Below are 9,846 nucleotides of genomic sequence, written 5' to 3' on the forward strand. Positions count from 1 at the left end.
TGAGGTGTTCCCGCTACAGCTCTATATGTAGACAACGTCACTGTTGTTGGGACGTTCTTATTTCCAAGCTTGAATTTTTGTCCGATACAACGCCCTTAGGGAGGAAATAGTGGCAGATATTACTACACCCTCAAAGGAACTGTAGAAGTTCAGATTTCAATAATGGTACTTTCAGCACCATTGCACGTTTGGGTTGTCTTGCCCAGCTCTTAATGGTCCAAAATGCTGTACAATGGTTTATGTTTTAAAAATTGAAGATAAAAGATTAAGTTTTGAATATCTACTTTTTTTCTTTGAAGATGGCCAATCAAATTATAAATTCATTAAAAATTCAGAATAAGTCAATTCTTTACACCACACAAATGCGCCAACAAAGAATGTGCAATGACAAGAATTGAGTTATTGTTTGAAAATCAAAAATGTTAAATGTTCACGCGTTGTTTTTATTTGAACAGCAATTTTCAGATCTCATGACAAATTTTCTTGGGAACACATTGTAATTTTTTGTTTTTCAAATGATTTCAACTGTCATAAATAAGACTGGAAAGGTTGAAATTACCAAAATGCTTATTTCACTATTATTGGTTCTTTTGTCGTGCCCAGCTCTTAATGATGGAAAACCCTGTATCAGAGTAATATTCCATTAAATGGACTGGAGAAGTCTTGGTTACAATATTCATATTGCTTTTTACTTTTCAGCACTATTGGATCTTGCGTCGAATTGGACTATTGGATGTAGTCGGAGTGTATGGAGGTGTTAAGAATTGCACATGAGGTGCGTCACTGTTGTTGTGACGTTCTTATTACTAAGCAACAATTTATGTCCGTTACAACGCCCTTTGAGAGGAAAAAGTGGCAGATATTTCTACACCCTCAAAGGAACTGTAGAAGTTCAGATTTTAATAATGGTACTTTCAGCACCATTGCACGGTTGGGTTGTCTTGCCAAGCTCTTAATGGTCCAAAATGCTGTACAATGGTTTATGTTTTAAAAATTGAAGATAAAAGATTAAGTTTTGAATATCTACTTTTTTTCTTTGAAGATGGCCAATCAAATTATTAATTCATTAAAAATTAAGAATAAGTCAATTCTTTACACCACACAAACGCGCCAACAAAGAATGTGCAATGACAAGAATTGAGTTATTGTTTGAAAATCAACAAGAATGTGTCCACAATATAGGATGCCCCACTCGCACTATCATTTTCTATGTTTAGTGGACAGTGAAATTGGAATAAATTCTCTAATTTGGCATTAAAATTAGAATGATGTTATCAAAGGGAACATGTAGACTAAGTTTCAAGTTGATTGGACTTCTACTTTATCAAAAACTACCTTGACCAAAAACTTTAACCTATATTTGCACTATCATTTTCTATGTTCAGCGAACCGTAAAATTGGGGTCAAAACTCTAATTTAGCATTTAAATTAGAAAGATCATATCATAGGGCACATGTATACTAAGTTTCAAGTTGATTGGACTTCAACTTCATCAAAAAATTTGTAAGGGTTCCGCGGAACCCAGTGTCTCGCCTACTTTTGCTGTAAATCGCAGGCTCAACATAAAGGAGGAAAAAAATCAATAAAAATATTCCTTTTGATTGTAAGAAGCATCTGTCCAAGTTTGGTAAAAATGTAGGATAGTTAATGAATCTAATTAATGTTTTGAAAACTTAAACTGCAGACTGTATGTAATGTTAACTGGAAGAAAATCTAAGTCCCTTTAAAAGTAAAATACAGAAAAAATGGAAATATCTTTTAACAAAATTTACTTCTGGATACTATCTTATGATCATAAATAAGCTTCTGTCCAAGTTTGGTACAAACCCAGCTAGTTTAAGAAAGTTATTAAATTTTTAAAAACTTTAACCACAGAGTAAATGTAATGTTTCTCTGTAGAAAAACTAAGTCCATTTAAAAGTAAAATACGGAAAAAATGGATTTATTTTTTTACAAAATTTACTTCTGGATACTGTCTTATGATCATAAACAAGCTTTTGTCCAAGTTTGGTACAAACAAAGGATAGTTTAAGAAAGTTATTAAAATTCTAAAAACTTTAACCACAGAGTGAATGTAATGTTTCCCCGCAGAAAAAACTAAGTCCATTTATAAGTAAAATACGGAAAAAAATGGAATTTTATTTTTACAACTTTTCTTCGGGATACTATCTTATGATCATACACAAGCTTCTGTCCAAGTTTGGTAGAAATCCAGTGTAGTTTAAGAAAGTTATTAAAATTTCAAAAACTTTAACCACAGAGTGAATATTTGTGGACGCCGCCGACGACGACGCCAACGGAAAGTAGGATCGCTTAGTCTCGCTTTTTCGACTAAAGTCGAAGGCTCGACAAAAACTACCTTGACCAAAAACTTTAACCTGAAGTGGGACAGATGGACGGACGCAGGAACGGAGGCACAGACCAGAAAACATAATGCCCCTCTACTATCGTAGGTGGGGGCATCAAATGTTAAATGTTCACGCATTGTTTTTATTTGAACAGCAATTTTCAGATCTCATGACAAGTTTTCTTGGGAACACATTATAATTTTTTGTTGTTCAAACGATTTCAACTGTCATAAATAAGACTGGAAAGGTCAAAATGACCAAAATGCTTATTTCACTATTATTGGTTCTTTTGTCGTGCCCAGCTCTTAATGATGGAAAACCCTGTATCAGAGTAACATTCCATTAAATGGACTGGAGAAGTCTTGGTTACAATATTCATATTGCTTTTTACTTTTCAGCACTTTTGGATCTTGTGTCACACTAGCTCTAGATGGTGGATGGAGTCCGAGTATATGGTGTAGTTAAGAATTGCAATTGAGGTGTTCCCGCTACGGCTCTATATGTAGACAACGTCACTGTTGTTGGGACGTTCTTATTTCCAAGCTTTAATTTTTGTCCGATACAATGCCCTTTGGGAGGAAATAGTGGCAGATATTACTACACCCTCAAAGGAACTGTAGAAGTTCAGATTTCAATAATGGTACTTTCAGCACCATTGCACGTTTGGGTTGTCTTGCCCAGCTCTTAATGGTCCAAAATGCTGTACAATGGTTTATGTTTTAAAAATTGAAGATAAAAGATTAAGTTTTGAATATCTACTTTTTTTCTTTGAAGATGGCCAATCAAATTATCAATTCATTAAAAATTCAGAATAAGTCAATTCTTTACACCACACAAACGCGCCAACAAAGAATGTGCAATGACAAGAATTGAGTTATTGTTTGAAAATCAAAAATGTTAAATGTTCACGCGTTGTTTTTATTTGAACAGCAATTTTCAGATCTCATGACAAATTTTCTTGGGAACACATTGTAATTTTTTTGTTTTTCAAATGATTTCAACTGTCATAAATAAGACTGGAAAGGTTGAAATTACCAAAATGCTAATTTCACTATTATTGGTTCTTTTGTCGTGCCCAGCTCTTAATGATGGAAAACCCTGTATCAGAGTAACATTCCATTAAATGGACTGGAGAAGTCTTGGTTACAATATTCATATTGCTTTTTACTTTTCAGCACTATTGGATCTTGTGTCGAATTGGACTATTGGATGTAGTTGGAGTATATGGAGGTGTTAAGAATTGCACATGAGGTGCGTCACTGTTGGTGTGACGTTCTTATTTCTAAGCAACAATTTATGTCCTTTACAACGCCCTTAGGGAGGAAATAGTGGTATACTAACTGTTGCCTTTATTCATTTTGGTTCCTTGTGGAGAGTTGTCTTATTGGCAATCATACCACATTGTTTTGTAATTATTCTGTTTACAACTTTTATCCCTTGGTTCAGTGATATCCTTTAAAAACAGCAAACATTTTATTAAGGAAACTAATACAGCACATTCAAAGAGTGGAATAATCAACATGGAGATACAAAATCTATATATATATATATACAAGTGTACCTGGATTATTGCTACATAATAATAGAAGGTTCACAATCAGAAAAAAAGAAGTCTCCTTTGTTGTAATTTTTTATAGTTCCCGACTGACCTCACCAACAACCCCCAGGCTAAGGTCAAGATATGAGCCAGTTCTTCCTATATCGGATGCTCCTTACAACTAGCTTATGATGTAGGAATTACAGAAGGAATCAATAATGTCAACAAACTTTGAATTATCTTTATATCAATGAAAATCAATAATAAAAAAAATAAAAAAGTAATTTTGAATTTTGAAAAAAGAAATGCCTAAATTGGGGAAAGTGAGGTAAAAGAACAATGCAGGTTCCTCTGTTTTCCCCAAGAAGCCTCTGAATCAAGTCTACTTCATATGTAAAGATGAATGATAGAGTGGATATCTAAAACCAGCAACATACTTGTCCCAATGGCAATCATACGTACCACATCTGATGCTTATATGCAAATGTGATTTGAATATTAGATATTAGGTCATTGCTCCATTGTTAAAGACCCTGCATCAATCTCTGACATTTGGTCTTGATGAAGAGTTTGTCTTATTAGCAATCATATAAAATCTCCATATTTGTATTGTTGAAATATTAGGTCATTGCTCCATTGTTAAAGACCCTGCATCAATCTCTGACATTTGGTCTTCAGATGAAGAGTTTGTCTTATTGGCAATCATATCACATGCAATTTTGAAGACTCTGCCTTTGACTCGGCTGGGGCGGGGAATTAAGGATTATTGAGACTGCTACAAGGGGGAGGGAGGAAGGGAGGGAGGAAGGGAGGGGGAAACCAAGACTAGAAGAGGAGCATACTGTAAACCAACTCATTTTTCAGACAATTTATTTATTAGACTTCAAAGAAAAGAAGTAAGCCGAATATAAATCACGAATATTTCAAAATAGAATTGTCTGTTAAATGAAATAACCCGAAAAATAAGATAATCACGAAACATATCCATGCGGAATATGCTAAAAATGGCTATATGGGCGTCAAGTCTTTTCTTTTATATATTTGACATTAGTGATTTCTGAGCCTAAGCTGACTATGCGGTATCTGCTTTGCTCATTGTTGAAGGCCGTACAGTGACAGATAGCTGTCAATTTCTGTGTCATTTAGTCTCTTGTGGAGAGTTGTTTCATTGGCAATCATACCACATCTTCTTTATATATTTGAGAGAAAAAAAATATCCTTTGTTGTAAAATATAATAGATTTGGGGATACATAAAAAAAAAAGGTCAGCTGCAAAGATAATAGAAATGTCAATAATGACTTATGGTCTTTGGTTTTTTCGTTTGAATTATTTTACATTTGTAATTTAAGCCTTTTATAGCTGACTATGCGGAATCGGCTTTGCTCATTGTTGAAGGCTGAACAGTAACACATAGCTGTTAATATCTGTGTCATTTAGTCTCTTGTGGAGAGTTGTTTTATTGGCAATCATAACACATTTTTTTTTTATATATTTGCGAAAAAAAATCCTATGTTGTGAAATATGATAGATTTGGGGATACACGAAAAAAATTTCAGCTGCGAAATATGATGTAAATGTCTATATGGTCATACGTTTTTTTTGTTTGAATTATTCTACATTTGTGATTTCTGGGTCTTTAATAGATGACTGCAGTATCAGCTTTGCTCATTGTTGAAGGCCATACAGTGACCTATAGCTGTAAGTTTCTGTGTCATTTAGTTGCTTGTGGAGTGTAATACCTCATTGGCAATTATATCAGATCTTCTTTTTATATATATACACAGGAAAAAATCCTAAGTGAAATATGATAGAAATGGCAATACATGAAAAAAATACCAGCTGCGAAAATTGATAGAAATGTTGCTTTCGCAAAAACGAAAATCAGCTGTGAAATATTGTAGAAATGGCGCAACACGAATAAAAGGTCCATAAAATAAGTTGGTTTGCAGTAGTTGGTTCCTATAGAAATGTCAACTGCGTTACAAAAATATGACATTAAATTGGTGATAAATTGGTTTTAAAAAGAAGGGGGCCATGATCAAATTAAAATTTGAATATCATAATAATGGTCAATAGAAATTGAAAAGAACAAATGAAATAAAAAAATTCTAAACGTGAATAAGTCTAAACAGAGAACATTTTTCAAATTTTACATTTCATCACCCCAAAAAAAAATCCTTATTTAACTGTCCCATTCTGAATTTCAGGTATCAAGTATTTATCTGAAGTTATAATCATGTAAGACTTAATTTATGGCACTTTCTGTCTTATGAAAGTTATTTAATGAATGGCTATTATTTATTTTGAATTTATTGAACCATAAAACTAATTTTTGACTCTTCACATTGAATAATCCGCGAAGCGGATTATGTAAAATGTGAAGAGTCAAAAATTAGTTTTATGGTTCAATAAAATCAAAATATATTATTGCCATTCATTATAAATAAATTTCTATCAAAAATAAGACCCAAAGAACTTTTTATATTATTTATATTAACAATAACAACGTACACACATGTTGGCGTATGAATACACAACGTCAGAGTGGGCGTGTCGCCATCAAAATTGACAACATTGAAAATAAAACTAAAAATTTAAACCAATCAGAAGACAGTTAAAACACCAAATTTATTTATTTACTAATGACAGTCAGTCTCAACCCAATAAATTCAATTCTGCACACATACTTAATGAATAAAAAGCAACCATATCCCTCCATCTGGTTAGTACCCCAAACCCTTACTAGAATGTCATACATCAATCTCTCTCCCTTGTGCCACTCTATCATGCCACTAATACCTAACAACCTATTTAGGAAGTATCATGTTAGTAAACCCCCCAGGTTAGTATTGATACTTCAAGAAATAAAAAGATTTTTAAATGAAGTACTAGACATGGAGGGACAAGTATAATTTTTAAAGAAATTAAAATATTTCACAAACTTAAATGAATGGATGTTACAATTTTCAGTGTAGCCAACTAATTAGTGGAATAACCTTCATTAGGATTGCCAGAGACCAAAACTTTGTTGAGCCAATTGACATGATCATTAAAAAGCCAAAAGAGATAATATCATTATCTCATATTAAATAAACTGTAAAATTACAGAAATATTAAAAGATAATAATTTAAATTTCTAAAAGCATTGCTGCAGACCTTAATACTGATTCAGAATGAGAAAAAAGGTTACAATTAATAAAATAATGAAATAATGTTGAAGAGGGAGAAGTTTGTTAAACTGAAACAAGAGTGCACACGCTGAAATGTCTCGCCTTCTGTACTAATCTTTGATACAATGTTGATAGTCCTAAATATAAAGCCTCATTATTACAAATGTCCCAGAAACTTAACATTAACCAATAAAACTAAGCATTGACCAATGAACCATGCAAATGAGGTCAAGGTCAGATGAACCATGCCAGGCAGACATGTACAGCTAACAATTCTTCCATACAACAGATATAGTTGACCTATTGCTTATAGTTTAAGAAAAACAGACCAAAACACAAAAACTTAACACTGAGCAATGAACTATGAAATTGAGGTCAAGGTCAGATGACACCTGCCAGCTAGACATGTACACCTTACAATCATTCCATACACCAAATATAGTTGACCTATTGCATAAAGTATAAGAAAAACAGACCAAAACACAAAAATTTAACTTTGACCACTGAGCCATGAAAATGAGGTCAAGGTCAGATGACATCTGCCAGTTGGATATTGACATGTTATAGTCCTTCCATACGCTGATATACTAGTCCTATTGATTATAGTATCTGAGATATGGACTTGACCATCAAAACTTAACCTTGTTCACCGATCCATGAAATGAGGTTGATGTCAAGTGAAAACTATCTGACGGGCATGAGGACCTTGCAAGGTACGCACATACCAAATATAGTTATACTATAACTTATAATAACAGAGAATTTAACATTACAAAAAATCCTAACTTTTTTTTTAAGTAGTCACTTAACCATGAAAATGAGGTCAAGAACATTGGACATGTGACTGACGGAAACTTCGTAACATGAGGCATCTAGATACAAAGTATGAAGCATCTAGGTATTACACCTTCTAAAATATAAAGCTTTTTAGAAGTTAGCTAACGCCGCCGCCGCCGGATCATTATCCCTATGTCCAGCTTTCTGCAACAAAAGTTGCAGGCCTGCCAAAAAGGACAAAATGGGAAAAAAATTTAATGGGAAAACTATTAAGAAATTTAAAAAAGAACTAAAAAAAAATGTTGACATTGCTATGGGAACCCTGCCCCTTTTAAGGCAGACTTCATACAGGCACTTTTCAAGGATATAAAGAATCAAGCATTATCCCTTTATTTCACATACCACAATGTAGGTGATCTCTTAATAGGTAACTAAAAGGTGATCCCAACTAACCCACTGAACCAGAAGAAGGATACAACAGATACAGCGCTGTACTTCATTACTTGCCATCGCCTAGAAACCATCAGCAAGGACCAGCTGAGAGCTAATAATTTGACAAAAGATACTTCATTTTCCCCATTGTGAACTTTTCTTATGTACCAGCAATCCAATTATACCTGTAAATGAATTTCATGTATCCTTGCTAATTATTCCGCTCTTTGCATCTCATGCATGCAGGTATTTCCTTCAAAAAAACAGTTGTTGCTTAAAAAGAAACTTCTGAAACAAGGATTGTTAATGATCAAGTTGAAATAAAGTCATTCTTTACATGATTTATTGTTAACAAAAATTCTAAATGTGAAAAAAATAATCATATACAGTCAAACCTGTCTTAATTAAGGTCACCACCCTTACTTAAGAGGTCAACTATCTCTAACGGTCTCTTGGATACCATCTTAAGCATTTGTTCTATATATTTCAGTGGTCACATGTAGATGTGGTAACCTTATGTATGCACGAAATCATTATTTTACTGTTTTTCAATTACCAATTATCATGATTATAATCAGGATGTAGTTCAGCAATAAGTCATCTGCAGACTTAATTTCTGGGAGCATGTGTATCAAAAAATAAAGGAAATAGATATTTGGCCTTATAAAACATATTATAAAGGTCTTATTTAACAAATCTTATAACCAATGTATTTTAACTCAAATTTAGAGAAACTCTCTATATCACACAAGTTTTCAGCAGTATCATATTTTTTTCTTCAGTTCTCCACATTTTTTTTTTTAAATTTCATTTTTGTTAAAGGGGTACTAGCTACGAGATATATATAAAAAATCTAAAGTAAGATTTGTTTTGTTAAATCAATAATGAAAGTGAAATAGTGAAATAATAATTCGCTTTTAGAAGCCAAAATAGTTCAATTATGTCAAATTAAGCAAAGAAACATTGATATTTGCTATTTCACTTGCAAGTGAATCAGTCGACCTCATTAAATCTGTATTCATATGAACTTCAGTTTAACCCCTAGCTAGAGATTGACAACGCATGCATTATACGTGTACTGGTTATTTTTAAAGAAAAAGAATGTAAACAATGAAAGTGAAACTACGGTAAACCATTTGACCACTTACTCGATCCATATGAAATCATTCTTTTACGGTTGAAAACAATGAGAAACATATGTTGAATCCATAAAATAACATCAAACAGACCTATTAAAATCCAATCCCACGTGTTGGTTTAATCTATTCATATCTTTGTTTATGTTTACATCGCTTATATAGTCATCTGAGGTCAAATCGATAGTTAATTAGATGGCGTCTGTACTAAAACGCACACGAAACGAACCTACGTTTTATCTACCCCATGCGCTATAAACTGTTTCTTTTGGACTTTTGGTAGTTTGGATAAATGTTTTACATTGTATTAAATCAAATATGAGAATTTGAGTCAAATCGGTGACCATGAATTTGACAGCTAGTGCCCCTTTAAAGACATGTAGTATACAGCCGCGCCAACAAAAGATGTGTAATATAAAGGCTAGAGTTTTTTTGGGAAATAATT

Source organism: Mytilus trossulus, chromosome 4, assembly GCF_036588685.1.
Source record: "Mytilus trossulus isolate FHL-02 chromosome 4, PNRI_Mtr1.1.1.hap1, whole genome shotgun sequence".
Taxonomy (NCBI): Eukaryota; Metazoa; Mollusca; class Bivalvia; order Mytilida; family Mytilidae; genus Mytilus; species Mytilus trossulus.